Here is an 18,144-nt window from a genome sequence, read left to right as displayed (position 1 = left end):
GATTCCAATTATTTATAACACCACCACCTAATCCCATAAACCATCTTAAAGCAACCCCTTTTAATGTAGAGGGAAATAATTTCAGTTTTTTGGGATCGGTGGTATAGTCATATCCTCTACACAGCACATCGAATTCAAACAGGAATGCATCTAGATATTCTGATGTAAGGCCATGGAATGTAGGGATATGCTGAAGAGGAGTTGCTTTCATTTGTGCATTAGCTGCAGTATCCACAATGGGGTATTGCAGTGTAGAGTTGTGGGTGTTTGGTTGGTTTTGGGCCATTTGGTCAAATATATGCCAATAGCTCTGGGATATTTAGGAGGGTATTCCTAGGTTCTTGAGGGGGAATGGCTCTAATGGGAATAGCCTTGACAGCACTTCCTTTATCTAGGATGGTGAGAATGCCTAAGGTCTGGGGGGATTTAGGCTCTTCAACTTCATTATGAACAATTTTTGCAGCACTTCCCTTATCTGGGATGCTTAATGGCTGAATTACCCTAAGAGGAGATTCCGGTTCTTCACCTTTTCCTATTTCTCTTCTTCCTTCATAGAGATTGCTAAGGTTCCCTTCCTACAATGATTTGGGCTAGAATTTTCAATTTCTTGAAACTCTTGCTCTTCGATTTGACTATGCACCTCAGCAAAGGCTACAGATGGTGATCTTGTGGCATGAAGGGAACTAGTAGGCTATCTAGAAGTAACTTTTCTAGGTCCTACTGAAGGTTGAGATTCTGCTTTCTTAAGGATTTCGTCTATAAAGGTCGATCAGCCAAGGGTCACCGGCCCCTTAGCTTTATCTAGCTTGGGTAGAGGTTTGGATTCTTTTCTCGCTTTTTCTGCTTAGTCATGCACGCAAATCAACTGCTAGGTTCTACCCAAACAAAACAACAACAAATCTGCAGGAAAGCGGGCAGGGAAGCAGGGCTATTACATACTCCACACGCGGGTTCTTACCTTCCATTTTTAAAACCCAGTTCTTTCCTAATAGGTTCTTACACTACTCTTGAAAAGAAACAAATGGCTACACTCTTCCCTGACAACGGTGCCAAAATGTTGAGCCATAAAAAGGGTCTTTTTCACCTATAATTACCTCACATTAACTTGTCAATCTAGGAGCGATTTGTTATCTCAAAGAGTGTACTCAGTTTGAGGCGGTCATTTGTCAGAGTAATCCTAGTAATATAGTGCTCAAGAAAATACAAGAGTAAAAGGATGCTTAAAAGAAAATCTACTTACAACAAAGCACTTTAAAGTCTAAATCATGCATTCAGAAGACTAAGTAAATCATTAGTCAAGGGTATAGTAACAATAACTCGTCCCTCGGTAAACTGATGTAACTGAAGACAATCAAGGAACAGATCATCAATCTGGGTACTAGACAACGAATGTCAATGCTCGCTACAGTTTTAGATCATTCAATGCAATGGCAATGCAAATAACAAGAAATGGAACAACAACTGTAATTGAAACAGCAACTAGGAAATGAAACTACAACTAGTCTTGATACACAGCAAAACCTTACTCTAAGAAAATGAAGGCAGCAATCGTACCCTACAGGAATCAAAGAGCAATCCTTACTCTAAGAATAAATCGGACAGCAAATCGAAATGGAACGACAACCAATTAGCAATGAAATATAGAACAACGCTTAGAGCCAATTGTGAATATACAGTACCGAAATAAATAACACACACAACACACATAGATATTAAGAGAAACAGTAATCTGACTCTGATACCACAAATATTGATCTCAGTTATAAAGGATAATGATCACAATTCATAATGGAACAACAATGTCAATTGAACAGCAATCGTAATGAAGTGTAAACCATAGATGAATACAATAATACCAACTTAAGAATATTACAGCTCGGTTACTCTGCAATTGAATAGCGATAACATTCTGTAAAGAATAGTAAGGCTACATTAATGACTTAAGGGAACAACAATACATTATAAAGTCAGAATGAACAATACGACCTTCTTGCTGTAGAGATTATATTGTAAATATAACAGAGCTGTGATAAAATAAAAAAACACACCAAATTACCGATCAAAGATGATAATGGAAACCACACATGAACTAGAGATAATGGTATAGGAGCAAGTGTTCCACCAGAATCAGGCCCTTAGGCTCCGGGGACACATCGCTTGAAATTATTCCAGAATCAAAGATGGAACAACAACCAGATTTATATTAAAGCATTAAAATAGAGTTACAATGGATCACTTCTCAATGAGAGTCGATGATCAACGTTTTGAATACAACAAGAAATTACATAAAAGTAACAACAACTTGTCCCCTGGGCTAGTAGTGCTGCCCCTTTTTATAACAGCCGGTCGGAGATACTAATGATGCAAAAATAGTTAAGATTGCGATCCCTCAAGATCAGAGGATCCTGAAGGATTCGCCAAACTGTTAATTCCAGTTATCCCTTTGTTTTCTTGTGCCAATTCGATATCTCCTTTTCCTTTCCTTGGCTGATATGCTTCAGTTTGGATTGCTGTGTCTGCATATGGTTTCCTGCCACAAGGACAGCAGTTAACTCTACTTTGTCTTTTTCCTTGGGACAACAATCTTTTTTTTTTCCCTTTTTCTACATAAGAAAATGACGATTATTAGTTATCTTGTGTTACATACAATTCTCATAGATTTTGCCATATTTTCTTATTAATTACCTAGTTCATGATGCAAAGGGATTATAAGTCTTTAAAGAAAATATGACAAAATAATCAATAAAACATACCTTCTTCAGTACTCCACACCTACAACACACGGGAGGTGCGATGCATCCAGGTTGCATAGTTACAGACAGTGCGATGGGCCAAGGAGTGAAACTGAGTTTGGTTTTTGCTCAAAATTTGTAGCTTAGTTCAGTGATTTAGGCTGAGTAATGATGGACAGTAAATACAAAGCATAAGGGTAAGATCTGATGAGGTTCTGAGCTACCACAAGGGCACTTAGGATGCTTTGTAAGTCAGATGTTCAGTTCATAAACCAACCAGGAGGTTGACTGAAGCAATGTTTATCTACTTCGCAATTGCATAGCAAAGGCGTTTCGAAGGCTAGCTGGCTAACTTCAGGCTCCATCTGGAGTTTACAAAGCAAACAATAAACAAACAAAACAAACTATTCGTTCCCCAGCGAATTCGCCATTTTGTTTCAGGGAAAACTAGTGTCGATTTGAACTGCTAGTCCCACTAAGACGGGTAGCTATCTTAGAAACAAACAATGGAAGCTTTTTAAGAGTTCCTTTAAGCGTAATAAATGGAAGAGAAGAAGAAAGGACCAACCTGGATCTTCCACTTTGATCCTAGCTTGATTTCTCCTTTCCTTGATAGAATTTGCCACTCCTCTCCTACTTGTCCCGCTTCAAAGAGTACCTATAGAGTCAAAGTAACAACAAACTATCAAAGCATCTCTATCTAAAACATCATAAACAATGTGGAATCAGAAACACATTGACCATACAATTGCATTCATAAACAATAAGATTCACAAATACAAGATTATATGGAGGAAAACTCAAAGAACTTTATTAATAGTAATGTAAGAGAGGATTACAACCCAGCTGTCTGATCCAGCATCATCCTCCCAGTTGTAGAAGCCCTCTTCACCTCATGAACAAGCAAATCACCCAACAATGCAATGTCTCTTCTCACCAACAAACCAACAACACTTCCTTACAAAATACAAAATTCCAGCCTCCAGATCTCTCAGATGAGGGATCCATTTATAGATGTCTTGCAAGGGTGTGAGTCAGCTCTGGGTTTTTGATTAGTGTCATTCCACTGATAGTTCTTGGTTCCACTTGGATATTTCAATGATCTCTTACTCATCCCTGGGCGAATTCAGAGAGGCAAGTGTCACAGGAGAAGTTTATGGAAGATTCCATGATCATCCACCTTGCAAACTATCTCTGCCATTTGTCTATTCTCGCTCATCACACCCCATAGAAGGCCATTTCAATATGCATCGCACCTAGCTAGTTAGGTAGTCAGTATGCATCGCAACTTGCCCATGGAGTAGTCTATATGGTCTAGTTTTGGCTAGTTTTGGGTAGTTGTTCAGGTGGAACTTATGGGAAATGATGTAATCAGTTTACCATGATCCTTTAGGATATGAAACAACAATTTTAGGGACTTAAGGAACCCTTAGTTTATGGACATATGAGTTTGGGGTTGCAGTGCCCAAATATGTTTATAACAGAACAGGAGCTATGGTGGTAGAAGGGGATTCTCTATTGGCAATTAATGCAGCAAGGAAACTGTAGACAGGTTCCCAACCTAGAAAGGTAACGAAGCACTAGAGGCTGGCCAAAGTTACAGAGCTCATAGAAGAGCACCTCTCAATCCTAGATGGAGTCACTCTGCAGGCAGTAAGATGAACGACAAATGCGGTTGCTAATTGCTAGCCAAATACGGGATCAATCAACCAAATACATACCCAGACACTTGTTGGCATGATGTCACATGCACAGAACTTCAGGACAAGTGTTTACAACTTTCAAGAAAGGAAATTCAGTACAAGGAGAAGGGGTGCAACAGTACTATGGTACCACGCCGCAAAAATGAATGAAGACAACCATTAATGTTCACCTCTCGGTTCATTATACCCTGAATTGGAATTGGGAGGGCAGGTACCATCACCCACATAGGGAGGAGAAGGAAATCTCACAGAAGAATGATCGTCAGAGAACACTAGACCCAGCAAGGACACGTGGCCTATGACAAGAAACTACAAGCATGACATCTCCATGGAATTGGATCGAAGGCATGGGAATGCAATCTTAAAAATAAAGGGGAGTAATTATGGTAGAGTCCAAAGATCTATGTAGGCCTCGCTGAAGAGCATAATCCTTTACACTCATCCCTCCACTATAATTACAATGATTCTCCAGAAAGCTCACATTTCTTATGCCCTCTGCTCGACTCTTCATCCTTTGCGCTCTGTCTTGTTCCTTGTAACAACACCGTGACTAAAAGGGGTAGTCGCAATGCGTCCACAAATAGAGAGCTGAAAAAATCTCGGGAGGCTTATGAAACATTAGCCCCTGGCAAAGGGAAGAAGAAAATTGAGGAGATTGAAGCTGAAGTAAATGAGGAAGAAGAAAGGCTCGACATGCAATCAAAGGAGGAAGAAATAGAGTGGATCTCAGACCCAGGTACCCTGGCCACTAGAGCCACACAGTTTGTTCGAACTCAGAGTGAAGCTTGGCGCATGAAGACCATGCTGACCAAAGCTCTTAACAATCAGGGTGAAGCTATGAAAGAGGCATACTATGCCACATCGCTTGCATCGGCTAAAAGCTCTGAAAGGCTAGATTCTCTGGAATTCTGCATGAAGTCACTTACAGAGGAAATCAAAATGCTGTCGGATAATCTGGGGGCCTTCATCAGGCTCTTTAAACTCTCAATCCGACAGGGCAGGAATATTGTGGTTGATGTTCAGGCGGAAGACACCAATGTCCGCATAGTTGAGCATCAGGATTCCCAGAAAGTTCCAAAACCAGAATCTGCAAATGCAGCAGCTGGTCCGAGAGCCACTTTTAAAGATTATGTGAAACTAGATCTGTAGCTACGTCTTCGCACACTGCTATGCGCTCGCCAACCTTTGTGGGTGTCTTTGTTAATGTTTGATTCTGTCTTTTTCTTTCTTGTTCAGGCAGCCCTGTGTGGTTGGCCTTTCAAATTTTCGAACTATCGGTGAAAGTTTAGAATGTATATTTTGTTAGTGTCATGGTCAAGCTTGTCTCTTCAGTTGCAGGCCAGTTTCCTTCTAGCGTTCAACATAGGCTTTTGGTCGATCATGAGAAAAGTTGAATGTTCTGTCTGGTTATAAAAACCTTTTGTAATTTTGTAATTTTGTGATATAATATACTTCTACTGACTTAGAAAAAAAAATACTCAACGTCTTTTTACTAGGGAGAATACTAGTTAGTTTTAATACAGAGAGTGGTGTTGGAGGTCTCATTTCAATAAAAAAAATGCTTTCTTTAATATTAGTAAAGAAATTACAATTACATCATTATCAAAATTAACAAAAAAAACCTAAATAGAAAGGAAAAACATAAATTGTTTGTTATGTTATCATCCACTGAAAATTCATCCAATGTTAAGAAGATCTTAGTTACAAAAATACAGTAGAAATAAAGCAAGTATCTTATACTAGTCCTATCTAAGAGGTCGGAATAGTGCCAATGTCAAATATAGAATCTCAATTGTATATATCATAATGTATGACTCCAAGGGATGATGAAATGCCTCTTTTGGAGAGTAAGTTAGCAATGAGGTTTTGCTCCCTATATATATGATTAAAATCAGTGCGTTGAAATGCACTAATTAGGTTACAAATGTGCTTCATCCAATAGGTCAAAATATGTGGTTGGAAACATAAAAATCCCTTTATCCAATCAATGCATCCTTAAGAGTCCCAGAAAATATGTAGATTGAAAATGTTGAGCCAACTAGAAGTGAATAGCAATCCCCATAGTGCGGTGATTTCCGCTCTATTGTTGGAACCGAAACCACCCTCCCACCAAAATTGATAATATTTGTAAGGTTTAGTAGCAACGAGTACACCACATCCTCATAGTCCAAAGTTACATCCCCCATCGAAAAATCCCATAGGAGACTCATTTCAGATGTCCTGCAATATGACCTGTCTAGATTTTTTAATATGCTTCATGGGTCTTGCCTCAGAAAAATGAGAAACAATCCCCATGAAAGTGTATCTAATATCAGTTGGATTATCTTCAAAAATGGTAAGGTTCCTGCAATGCCATATTCCCCAAATGATGAAAAAAGGCATAGTACAAAATACTTTTTGTGACTGAAACCAATGCTTAAAACATGTCAACAATGAAATATGCTTCCAATCCTTGACAATCTGAAATACACTGAGGACCAAAAACTAAATTTTTGTGGAAACCGGATAGTTCAAGAAGAGATGTTCAACATCTTTACAATTTTTCTTTCACAACATGCATATACTAGGACCAATGAAAGCTTTTAAAAATAAATTCTTCCAAGTGAGTACTTTGTCATTCAAGACTAACCATCCGAAGCATTTGAGCTTCAATGGGAAGTTCCATTTCTAGGATTTGTGATACCATGATAGCTCCACAGGTGTTGGAAGTCTCTTGCTTGATGTGAAAATCAAGAAGAGGCTCTTTTGGTGTGACTAAATTGGTTTGATTGCTACTAATTATGGCGAATCATCACTCAGATGATGCCCAATAATAATTAGAGGAATAAATATATGTTTGTGTTGTATACAATATATGTATATTTTTGGTTTGTAAATTGTAGGTGTAGAACCAATTATTGAACAATATAGGAAAATTTAAATTAGCAGTTCTCAAAGTTCTTCAGTGTCACGAGAACATATGGATAATTTGATTGTGTGAGTCTGTTAATGCTAATGAGTCTAAGTTGCACTTTAGACTTCAAGAGAATCAGTTACAGGTTAATTTATGAGATCCTTGTGTGTATAAAGGCCAAGTTGTATGCCAAAATTTTGAGCACATTCAGTACCCAAAAAATTGTCCTAGATAACTGTCAGATACAATGAACTATTCCATCTAATAGATGGGAGCTTTTCCATAGGATGGTTCATTACTTGGCTACTTTTTTCTCACAGTTACAAGAAGCTATGTAATTTGGCAGAACAGAGTATGTCAACATTGTTGATCATGCAAGGTTCATCAATGATGGTTAGAGGCAATTATGTTTTAAGTGGAGGTCAAGCGATAACTCAAAGATGTGGTGGTGTAGAAAAAGCAGTGTTTGTGAGATTCCAGAGTGATGTGAGTGTTGATGAAGACTAGTATGATTGATGTGACTTACATGTGAATTGTAATTTGTGTTTTCTATATGAATCTTTGTAATGATGTAATGTAAGCATTAAAGGGAGCACTTAGAATAATGCTTACAATAGTATATAGGTAAGATTAGTTTGTTGGTTGTAGAGTTTTGACGAGAGATTTTCTCAACAAGCAATTTCTTGGTTTGGAAATTTTTAGACCTCATAAGCATTATGTATATGGCATGTAATTTGGTTTTGAGTGGTGTGAATATACAAATTGTTTTGACTGAATTTGTTCACAATGTCTGCTCATTAAATTTCTTACTAAATGTATAACTATACATACATCTTATGGTGAAACTTCGTGTAACATGTATATCTCTAGTAGATAATGCTAACCTTATTGCAAAGTGAAAACTAAAGAAACAACCAAGTGTCATAGATTTATATTGACAACAAATTTAGTGAGGGTGATGGCTTTCGTTTTCATCCATGCCAACGATTTTTTTCAGATAGTGCATATTTAACAGTGGATTAACTTAATCTTGGATTTATTATCAAGTTGAATTTTCAATGCATTAGGTTGTTTGTTTTAAAAATATATAATATTCATATTTACATTTTACATTTATAGAATGCATTTTCAACCCATCGCCTAAACTTATAGTTAAGTAATATCTTTCTATAAACTATTCTTGACCAATATCTATTGTCTATAGCTAATCATTTACTACATGATATTGTTGTCATATTATTAATGTATCAATTGGATTTACACCTTACAAGGTGTATTACATGTACAATTGGGGGAGTTGTTAAGAAACCAACCAATTCACAAGGCAATGGCTCAATATTATTGAAAATTGATGATATTAAAATAAAAGTATCAACAAGACACAATGAAATTAAAACCTCATGTGATTAGCACTAAAAACCTCATAACAAACACCACCATGAAATACTCTATTCACATTGATTAATCTAACCCACTAGAAGAAAGAGAATTTGTCGAGCTAAAATTTTCAATGAATTAGAGTTTTCCCCTTAAAAATATGTAATCTATTTACAATTTATAAATTTTAACACACCTTTTCAACCCACAAACTATAATTGAGTAATATGTCTTTTCCAACTATCCTTGAGTAAATATAGCCCACCATAAGAGAGAGTTTATCAAGTTGAATTTTCAATGCATTAGATTGTTCCTTTTCAAAATATATAATCTTCATATTTACATTTTATAAGTTATAGCACGACTTTTCAACCCACAAGCTAAACTTATAGTTGAGTAACATCTTTCTTTCAACTATTCTTGACCAATATATATTGTCTACAACTGACCATTTATTACATGATATTGTTGCCACTATATTGAGTAAAATATATTATTAATGTATCGATTGGATTGACCCCTTATGAGGTGTATTACATATACAATTGTCGGAGGTGGTAAGAAACCAACTAATTCACAAGGCAATGGTTCAAGTTCATGTATTACATATACAATTGTGGGAGGTGTTAAGAAATCAAATAATTCACTAGGAAATGGCTCAATCTCATTGAAATTTGATGATGTTAAAATAAAAGTGTCAACAAAGAACCAACTAATTTCAACTCAAAATCACGAGGAACCCAAAAGAAATTGTCTGACAATATGCACATCATCAATCCATCCAAGTAAGAAATCCCTCATGAAAAAAACATAACCATATGACTATATTCAATTGATGAATCTTGTGTTTTATAAGTTCCTCAAAGTTTGAATGAACTATTGAACAACCCTCAAACAACTGAGTGAAATGAAATCTTATTAAATAGAAATGTTAAAAATGGTGAAATTTGATTTCACAGACCTTATAAACCAGATCATACTAATATAAAATCCTCTCAATGACTCTATATGACCAACTATATATTGTATACCAATAATTGACCAAGTAGCTCTACTCCAAAAGAGTTATGAACAGTTGGACAACAACTGTATGACATAAACACAATTCTTCCTTGGGATCGCTATGCATTACATGGAATGAACAACCAACCCACAAAATAACTAGGGCCTGTCAATTATCAGAGTAGTTTGACTTGATTGCCTTCCATAGTGATTGCAGAAGTTGTTGGCGGGTAGCTTTTGGAAACAAATTGGCATATGCATGGTATTTATCTATATCTATTTTCTTTTCACAGTTGTTCTCTTCTTGCAAAGAAGAAAAAATAATGCAAAATTTATCGAGGGTGTTTGCATATGCAACTTTGTAAACTCTATACAAGTATCAACAGATTGTCCAAAGCTAATCAATTCCATCTTCTAGTTCATAAGATGTAAGAATCAATATGAACCTAGAACATGTCAGATAAAGCTAAGTGATATCTTTTTGTATTTTGCATGACATTCAAAACCTTTGCAGTTCTTCCTCTGATAATCCATTTTTACACATCGACTAATTATTAGTTATTGAAATTCTTATTCATAAGCCACTAGGATGGATTTTTATCAGAGGACAATGTATAGAGTTATGGCATTACCAGCACAACCTCTCAATCAAACTAAGTCTTTCAACATGACGCTACAAATAATTCTTCAACAAACTGAGGAATAAGGTCAACAACTTTCTATTAAGCAACAATATAGTATTTATAGGATGAAGTTTCAGTTCACCATGACTTCTAGTGGTTAGTTTGAGTCCAAGATTTTTGCATCACCAATAATTTCCCTAATGTTATCTAGCCTGGTTACTCAAGGTGTTTGAGGTGTTCAGGGTGTTCTAGGTGTATCAAGCTCCTGTAGTTTAATCCAAGAAGAGATGATAACAAATTTCATATACCTAGTATAGACAAAATCATTTTCAAAAGAGAATTATCTGAAAGAAGGGACAATTCACTGGGAGAATACAATATTGCAAAACTCATATTGGATTGGGTGGAGATTTACAAAAAAAATTATGTCCCTTACTGACCAAATTATAGAAATATCTAAACTTTTCCATTTTGTTTTTTCCCCTCTCATTCACCATTTTGAAATCCCACAATTTTTTTAAGTAGAGTATAAGTGTTTAAAACATATTCCATTAAAAAGAAAATATGATAAGTTTTGATTATGATTTTCAATCTCCATACATATAATGCACTTAATTTCTCACCATTATGCTAGGAGGTCCACAGTAACTACCTACAAATTTGGATAAAATTGGTGGGATGCCTCGTGAAAGGACCTTTTGTTTAATCTCTAGAAGGAAAAAAGGTTTTTAATCTAGTGTTTTTCCAACAAAGGGTTCAAGCATATACCCAAACATCAGTTAAGTAGAAACCATAACCTTGTCCCCTTGTTGATGAATTTACTCTAGTTTGAAAGAAATTTCACATTTTTCATTTATTAAGAAATCCACAAACAATTGAAAAGAGAGGCATAAACATAATAGTCCAAAGAATCAATTTCCAAATAACTTTTATTACACGAATTGAGAGGCTGAGGTCACGAATGGGAAATGCTACACTTTCCTCATACTCAGTTGCATCTAGTTCTGACATGTACTTTGATTCAAAGATATTTGGAAGAATGTATTTTCTAATTGGTATCAATTAAAAAAAGGGTAGAGGGAAAACTATGTCTGCTATCAATATCCATGTAACCCCAAAACATAATAGAAAATAAATGAACAGAAATATAGTAAAGAGAGAAATGGTTTTAAATGGAAATGTTTCAATAAATGAGGCATGCAAATCCTCAATAACCCTACATGCACATAAAACATTGCAATTTATTAGGGCCATATGAGAGGAACTGAAACGAAAACACATGCAATATAAGTAGTAGATGCAAGATTTCTATGCTGGTACATAAACACTTTATTTTATGGGAAATTTTGATCAATAAAAGCAAATGTTTGTTGATTCCAACTACTTTAATGAAGAACATCTTGCACTTTTTGCTTTTCACAAAGCATCCTTAAAATTTTGTAACTATGCCTGAGTTTGATTCTCATAATTAATTAAAGGTTTAGAATAGTATGTTATGGAACTCACTTGTATCTCTGAGTTGGAGCAATGAAAAGAAGAAGTACCATTTCCCAAAATTGATTTCCTAGTAAACTTTCTATAGTCATGTAAGCAGCATAACCCCATAGAACAAACATAGGAATCTTTTTTTATTATAGGCATGAGGCCCACATATCCACCCAAAAGAATGGACTACATCAAGGTGCTCAGTTATTTCCCCTTAACTCTCATGGGAAGACGTGCCTCAATATGCTTTTCAAGGTCAAAAGTATTTCCGTATTTTTCATCTTCTATACTTCTCAAGACTATTGCTTTCAAATCATTTAGTTCATTCAAATCCTCTAATGCCTACAAGGGAATTAAGGAAATTTTGAATTTATCTCTAAGGGCAAATTTTTGGCCATCTCAAATTCAAGAAAGGAAATAAAGCAACAAATGATAACACTCACTAGCCCCTTTTCTTCATTTTGACAAAAACTTCCTGCATGTCACCATAAATCTCTAATGTAGTGGCCTGTTCTTTGAAACTTTTCTTGACACTTTCTACGATTTTTTTCATATTTTCTGCAAAAGCACACAATCCACATTAGACAACCACTTAAAGAATCCTTAAAAAATCAATCTAAAAATAGGGTGTTTTTGCCTTCTTTTTTCAAACGAGTTCAAGTTAGAGTTGATTCTTTTGAATAAAAAACCAAAATCCTGACTCATCAAATGCTACAAGCATGGAGGAGATAAACAAACCTATTGCTTCAAGAGCACAAGGATTTTAGTATGCATGAGGGACTATGGCAGAACACCATTAGAAGGGGAAAAGTCCAAGAATTCCACGTAACAATGCCTACATTAGAGGGATTTTGGTTGTATGGAAATTAGCCAAATGTAACCCCATTAAAATGTAGAATATCACAATTTGTTTATGGTAGTTAAGAAAAGATACATTTGAGCTCTAAAAATAGTCACAATCAAGAGAGTACAATGAAAATAAGACCAAATTTCCTTACTAGTATAGTCGATTTCATTGTTGTAAATTATAATCTAATGAATTTTTCTCCATGTTCTTGTTCCAAATTAGCATGTATATAGTTTTTAAGGAAAATGTCAAAGAATCAATACAGAATTCAGGAATCATGGTTAGCCTAACGAGCCACCTCAATTAATTCAAATGGACCGTTTTAAGGAGGATTTTTCCATGAGGTATCCGGTACCAGTGTGGCTGAAGTTTGAATTTAAGTCCCATTACATTATGAGATCCTATTGTGGAAGAGTGGAGGATTTAACTATATTTTTCTTTAAAAAAATCAATAATCATAGTTGATTGCAAAACCACCATAAACCCTAGTAAGAGCATGTCATGATGATAAGCTGATGAATTCTTTAGATTGAATTCCTTCTATTGTTCCATTTGGGATGCCACATTATGATCAAATAAATAGAGTCCAGTTATCATAATGACAGGTATAAGTGTTACTAAAATGTACATGGGGGTATGTCAAGCATGTTCTACAAAGTAAAATTTCTTGAATGATCACTTGTGCTTTGCTAACGAAGTCATAGTATAGAGGAGAATGAAATATGCCATATACGTCAGAATCACTTTTTCTCCTACAAGATTAGTACTCATTGTGAAAAATTGGAAACCTGATTCCTATTGCAACAACTGGAAATAATTCTCCTACTTGTTAAATTATTTCTTAACAATTTATTTACTGTGTATTACAAAAATTACTAAATCAATCACACTACAAACTACACAAATAAATTGCAGAAGAAATAAACACTATAAGAAATAGTAGCACACACACATATGACACAGTTATTTTTGGACCAATGTCCTTGGAAAAACCAAACTTGGGAAAACCAATGCTGCAGCTGAGGGTTTTATTATTATGTAGTAGTGAAATAATTTGAGTACAATTGGATGCCAAAACTGGCAGTCCTACAGAGAAATACTGGCAAGAAAATCTAGTGACGATAAATTCCTCACTCCATAGGAAAATCCCAACATTGACCTCAACTTGAATTGAGCCGTCCAAATTGCATCTGCGTAGTCACTGTGTAAGCCTAACAAAGTTGTTGCTGCTCTCATCTTGGAACAGTTTCTCCTCAAGCTATATGACCAGGTGTTTTCTGGGAAAATGTTTCTCTTGGCCTCTGGAACCTGTGCCCAGCTTTTGGCACTAAAATTCTACTTCTACCCAGCAACTCGACTTTGCCTCTAGAGGCTACTGCATTGCTCTACATCAACCTCACTATGGCTTCTCTACCTCTCTGCAAATGCACTCACCAGATCTGGAAATCTTCCTCTGGCTTCACTATCCCTACCCCTTTCTCACTGCTTTTATCTCACTAGCTCTCTCTCCGGAAACTGACTGCTTCTACTCTGGAAATCGATATGCTTATGAAATAAAATATCTTAACTTATTTCTCAAAGCCCCATCAAATTGTTCTTATAATCCTCTATTGATACTTCAACGACAAAGATTAGATCTTAATCGATGGATAGGATTAACCTGAATTCGATCCATATGAGTTTCTAGAACATTCACACCATAAATTAATTAATTATGATTAATTAGTCATATTCCCTAAGCTTAGACTTAGGAAATATTTAAAAATTGACTAATAATCTAATTAAGTCATTTATAGATGGAATTTTTAGAAATGATTTTTGGGTTTTTGAGATCTCATGAATTCTAGCCTCTCCACAAAATTTCAAGGCTAGAACACATCTGATGCTACAAAAAATAACATTACCTCTTAGCGAGGAATGTGTTCTAGTGTTGCTGCCCTCTATAGCAACATCATGTCTCTGCATCATCTCCTATCACGTTGTTGATGTCTGGCTATTACTACCCACCAACCACTGCGCAACTCTGATATGTTTTGCATATATGTTGCTGCTGACTCTGCTGAATTACTTCCAACACTACATCTACATTGCAACTCCCTCTCCATCTGTTGTTGTTGCAACTGCAACATTTGCAACTGAAAAGCATCCTAAATATTGAATAAATTGTGATCAGTATGATCCATCTGTCACTTGAGTCTTTGATTGCTGCTAGTATATGCGTTGTCACTGAGGCATCTACACTACTGCCGACTCTACACTGTGAAAGTCTACATTGCACTTCCCAACATCTGATTACAACTAGACTATGCATCTGTCACTATGGTCTCTCACTGCATCTAATACCACTGATCCATCCTGCTACTGAATACTGTGGGCCACCATAGCAAGGTATGGATTCAAGAGGTTGTCCTCCTCAAAAATCCTACCCATCTATAACACTTTGAGGCTACAACACCAAGTCACCCCATTTCACTCCTAAGGGTATGTCAGCAAACATGGCGAAGTTTTCCTCCAACCTAGAGAAAAGCCTATCGATCTCTGATGAGTTTGCCTGTTGGTCCTACTTCTCCTCCTTGTCCTTCTTCCTAAGAGGACACTGAGTATTATAGTGACCAAGCTCATCACATCTGAAGCATTTAACCTTTGACATGTCCTTCTTCTTCTTTCATGTCTCCCCCTACCCATAACTAGAACCCTTTGATGTGAGTGTCACATTTTCCTCCTCCTTCACCTACTTCGACCCACTGATGGTGCCACCAATTGAGCTCTTCACTAAGTCTTGCCTCAAAACCTCCTACTACAAATAGACCCACATCATGTCCCACCTTGGCAAGGTTTCTCTAACCAAAAAGCCTTGGACGAATATCTGCCACTCCTCAGAGACACTATTGAGTGCTAATCACACTAACTTTGTGGCTTGAGATGTTGCCCCAATAGCTGACAACTGATCTTGAATATCCTTAATCCCGGTGAGGAAGGGGTCTATTCATTCCCCTTTCTGCATCCTGGTGCATCTCAACTTCTCTTCAAAATACATCTTCCCCTGCTTGGAAGTCCCTTGGTACAACGTGGAAAGTGTACCCCACATATCTTTGGTCGTTTCCTGGTCTGCTATGTGCTATACAATGCGATCTCAAAAACCATCAAGAATCAACCTCTTTTCCCTTTCCATGTCCTTTCTATATTCCTTTAGTTGATCTAAATCTTGGAGAATAACTACCACTGCATCAATATGTTATGAAACTAGCTCACAAAAAGATAGAAAAGATACTTAGATCAATGCCTTAGAAATAAGCCTCTTCGAGGGGGAAACCTCCTTTACATTACATAAATGAATAATTCTTGGATGATACAAATGAGAAGACCTCCTTTATATATATAGGAATCTAAGGGGTCATAATATAATCAGAGTTGACATAAAATAATAATGTAAGGGCACAATAATAATAATATGGGGAGTACATGGGCACAACAATATAATAAGGGGGTTTTACTAATAAAAATAAGGGGTTACACTTGTATTATAGGGACCTAACATGCCCCTCTCCTTCAAAAAGTGTTTTCCTTAATGCTTGAGTAGTTCTTGATGATTTTGTATAAAATTCTTGTCCTCCCATGTGGAATATTCAGTGGGCAAGTTCTTCCACTCAATGAGATATTTTGAAATTGATCGATTTCGTAGCTGTCAGGTTCTTGTTTCTATGAATGCTTCGGGCTCTAATATGATTTTTCCTTCCTTGTCAAGTTCTAACAATATTGTTTGAACTGGGATCTTTTGCAACTTTTGAATGAATGGCCACACTTCTTCATCCTTCTTCCATTCATCCCTTGCTTCATTTATCGAATCTGGTTGGATAATAGAAATAGCACAAAACAATGCTTCCACATCCTCATCCTTTCTTGAGAGTGCATTTGAAACAACATTTTGTTCCCTTTTTTGTAGATGATTTCAAATTCATAACCCAACATATTTGTGACCCATTTTTTCTGTTCTTCTAAAGATAATCTTCGTTCTAAAAAGTATTTAAAACTATCATGATCCATTTTTACCTTGAAGTGTCTTCCCATTAGGTAAGGTCGCCATTTCTTAAGTGCATGTAGTATTGCCAACATTTCCTTTTCATAAATCACTTACTTGAGATGTAGCCATAAAAATACCCAATTGCCTACATCAAAACTTCTTTCACTGCAATGTTGATCTACTTGTTGTTTCATTCGATTCTGCGCCAAAGTGGCATTATACTTTAAAAGTTGGAGAACTTGTTGTTGATGCTTGATGTGATCTTTCACTGTTTAAATCTTATTATTCTTGATACTTCCTTCTATCTTGAGAGTTTTAGGAGTGGTAATTTCTTCCAATGCATTACAAGATATGGTCGGATTCATTGCTTGATGCTCGATGTGATCTTTCACCTCTTGAACATTTTTATTCTTGATATGTCCTTCTATCTTGATAGTTTGAGGAGTGGTAATTCTAGCCAATGCATTACAAGATATGGTTGGATTCATTTCTTCTTTCTCGATGTGATCTTTCACTTCTTGAACCTTTTTCTTCTTGATATATCCTTCTATCTTGAGAGTTTGAGTAGTGGTAATTCTTGCTAATGCTTTACAAGATATGGTCGGATTCATTTCTTCTTTCTCTGGGGTTGGTTCCTGGTGAGTATCCTTTTCTTTTGATGTTTCTTGATACTTTTCTTCCTGATATTTCACTGTTTGAACCTTCTTCTTCTTGAGATGTCCTTCTATCTTGAGAGTTTAAGGAGTGGTAATTCCTTCCATTGCAATACAAGATATAGTCGGATTCGTTTGTTCTTTCTCTAGGGTTGGTTCCTGATGTATATCCTCTTCTTTTGATGTTCATTGATTCTTTTCGTCATTAGGAGGCCTTTCTATAGTATCCTTGTCCCACTTTCCTTCAAACCTTCCATGTATTTCTTCAAATCTTCCATGCCTTTCTTCTAATACGCTTTCATACCATCAATATTAGCTTCCATGGTGTAGATAAAACTATTTATCTTTTGTTTCTCTAGAATATAATTTACCCTTATATTCAATTTTTGAAAGTCCTCAATGTGCTCTGCCATTGAACCCTTTCATTTAAGATTTATCAATTGGCTAAAGAAGGTGTTGCTCTTTGTATCCTCATAATGTGCTATCATTTCCTCTATGAAAATTGACCATGTGACAAGTGGTTTACGAGAACAAAGCCCTTTATACCATAAAAATTGATTCGGTTCTAAATAATTAGATGTAATACATACCTTTTGTAACAGTGGTACACCATGTAGATCAAAATATTTATCCATCTATAGTATCCAACTTACTAGATCCTTGCCATCAAACTTCCTCATCTCATTATTTCTTGATTTTAGGACCTCGATCTTGAAACGACTGTAAATTTGTAATTTCATATCCTTAAGTTCTGAAATTTCGGCCTGTAATAGCCCTCTATGTCCTCTTTCTAACTCGATAAGTTTGA

General features: G+C 36.0%; 1 pseudogene; it reads right to left on the bottom strand.

Annotated features, from left to right (window-relative positions):
* Positions 1-11,179: 11,179 nt before the first annotated feature.
* Positions 11,180-13,292, bottom strand: LOC149151448 (boron transporter 4-like; annotated as a pseudogene).
* Positions 13,293-18,144: the final 4,852 nt, after the last annotated feature.

This window comes from Pinus tabuliformis, chromosome 9 (assembly GCF_031772625.1).
Source record: "Pinus tabuliformis cultivar Carrire ecotype Pingquan chromosome 9, CPIR1, whole genome shotgun sequence".
Taxonomy (NCBI): Eukaryota; Viridiplantae; Streptophyta; class Pinopsida; order Pinales; family Pinaceae; genus Pinus; species Pinus tabuliformis.
The sequence above is the reverse complement of the archived record's forward strand: the minus strand, read 5'-3'. Positions and strand labels throughout refer to the sequence as shown.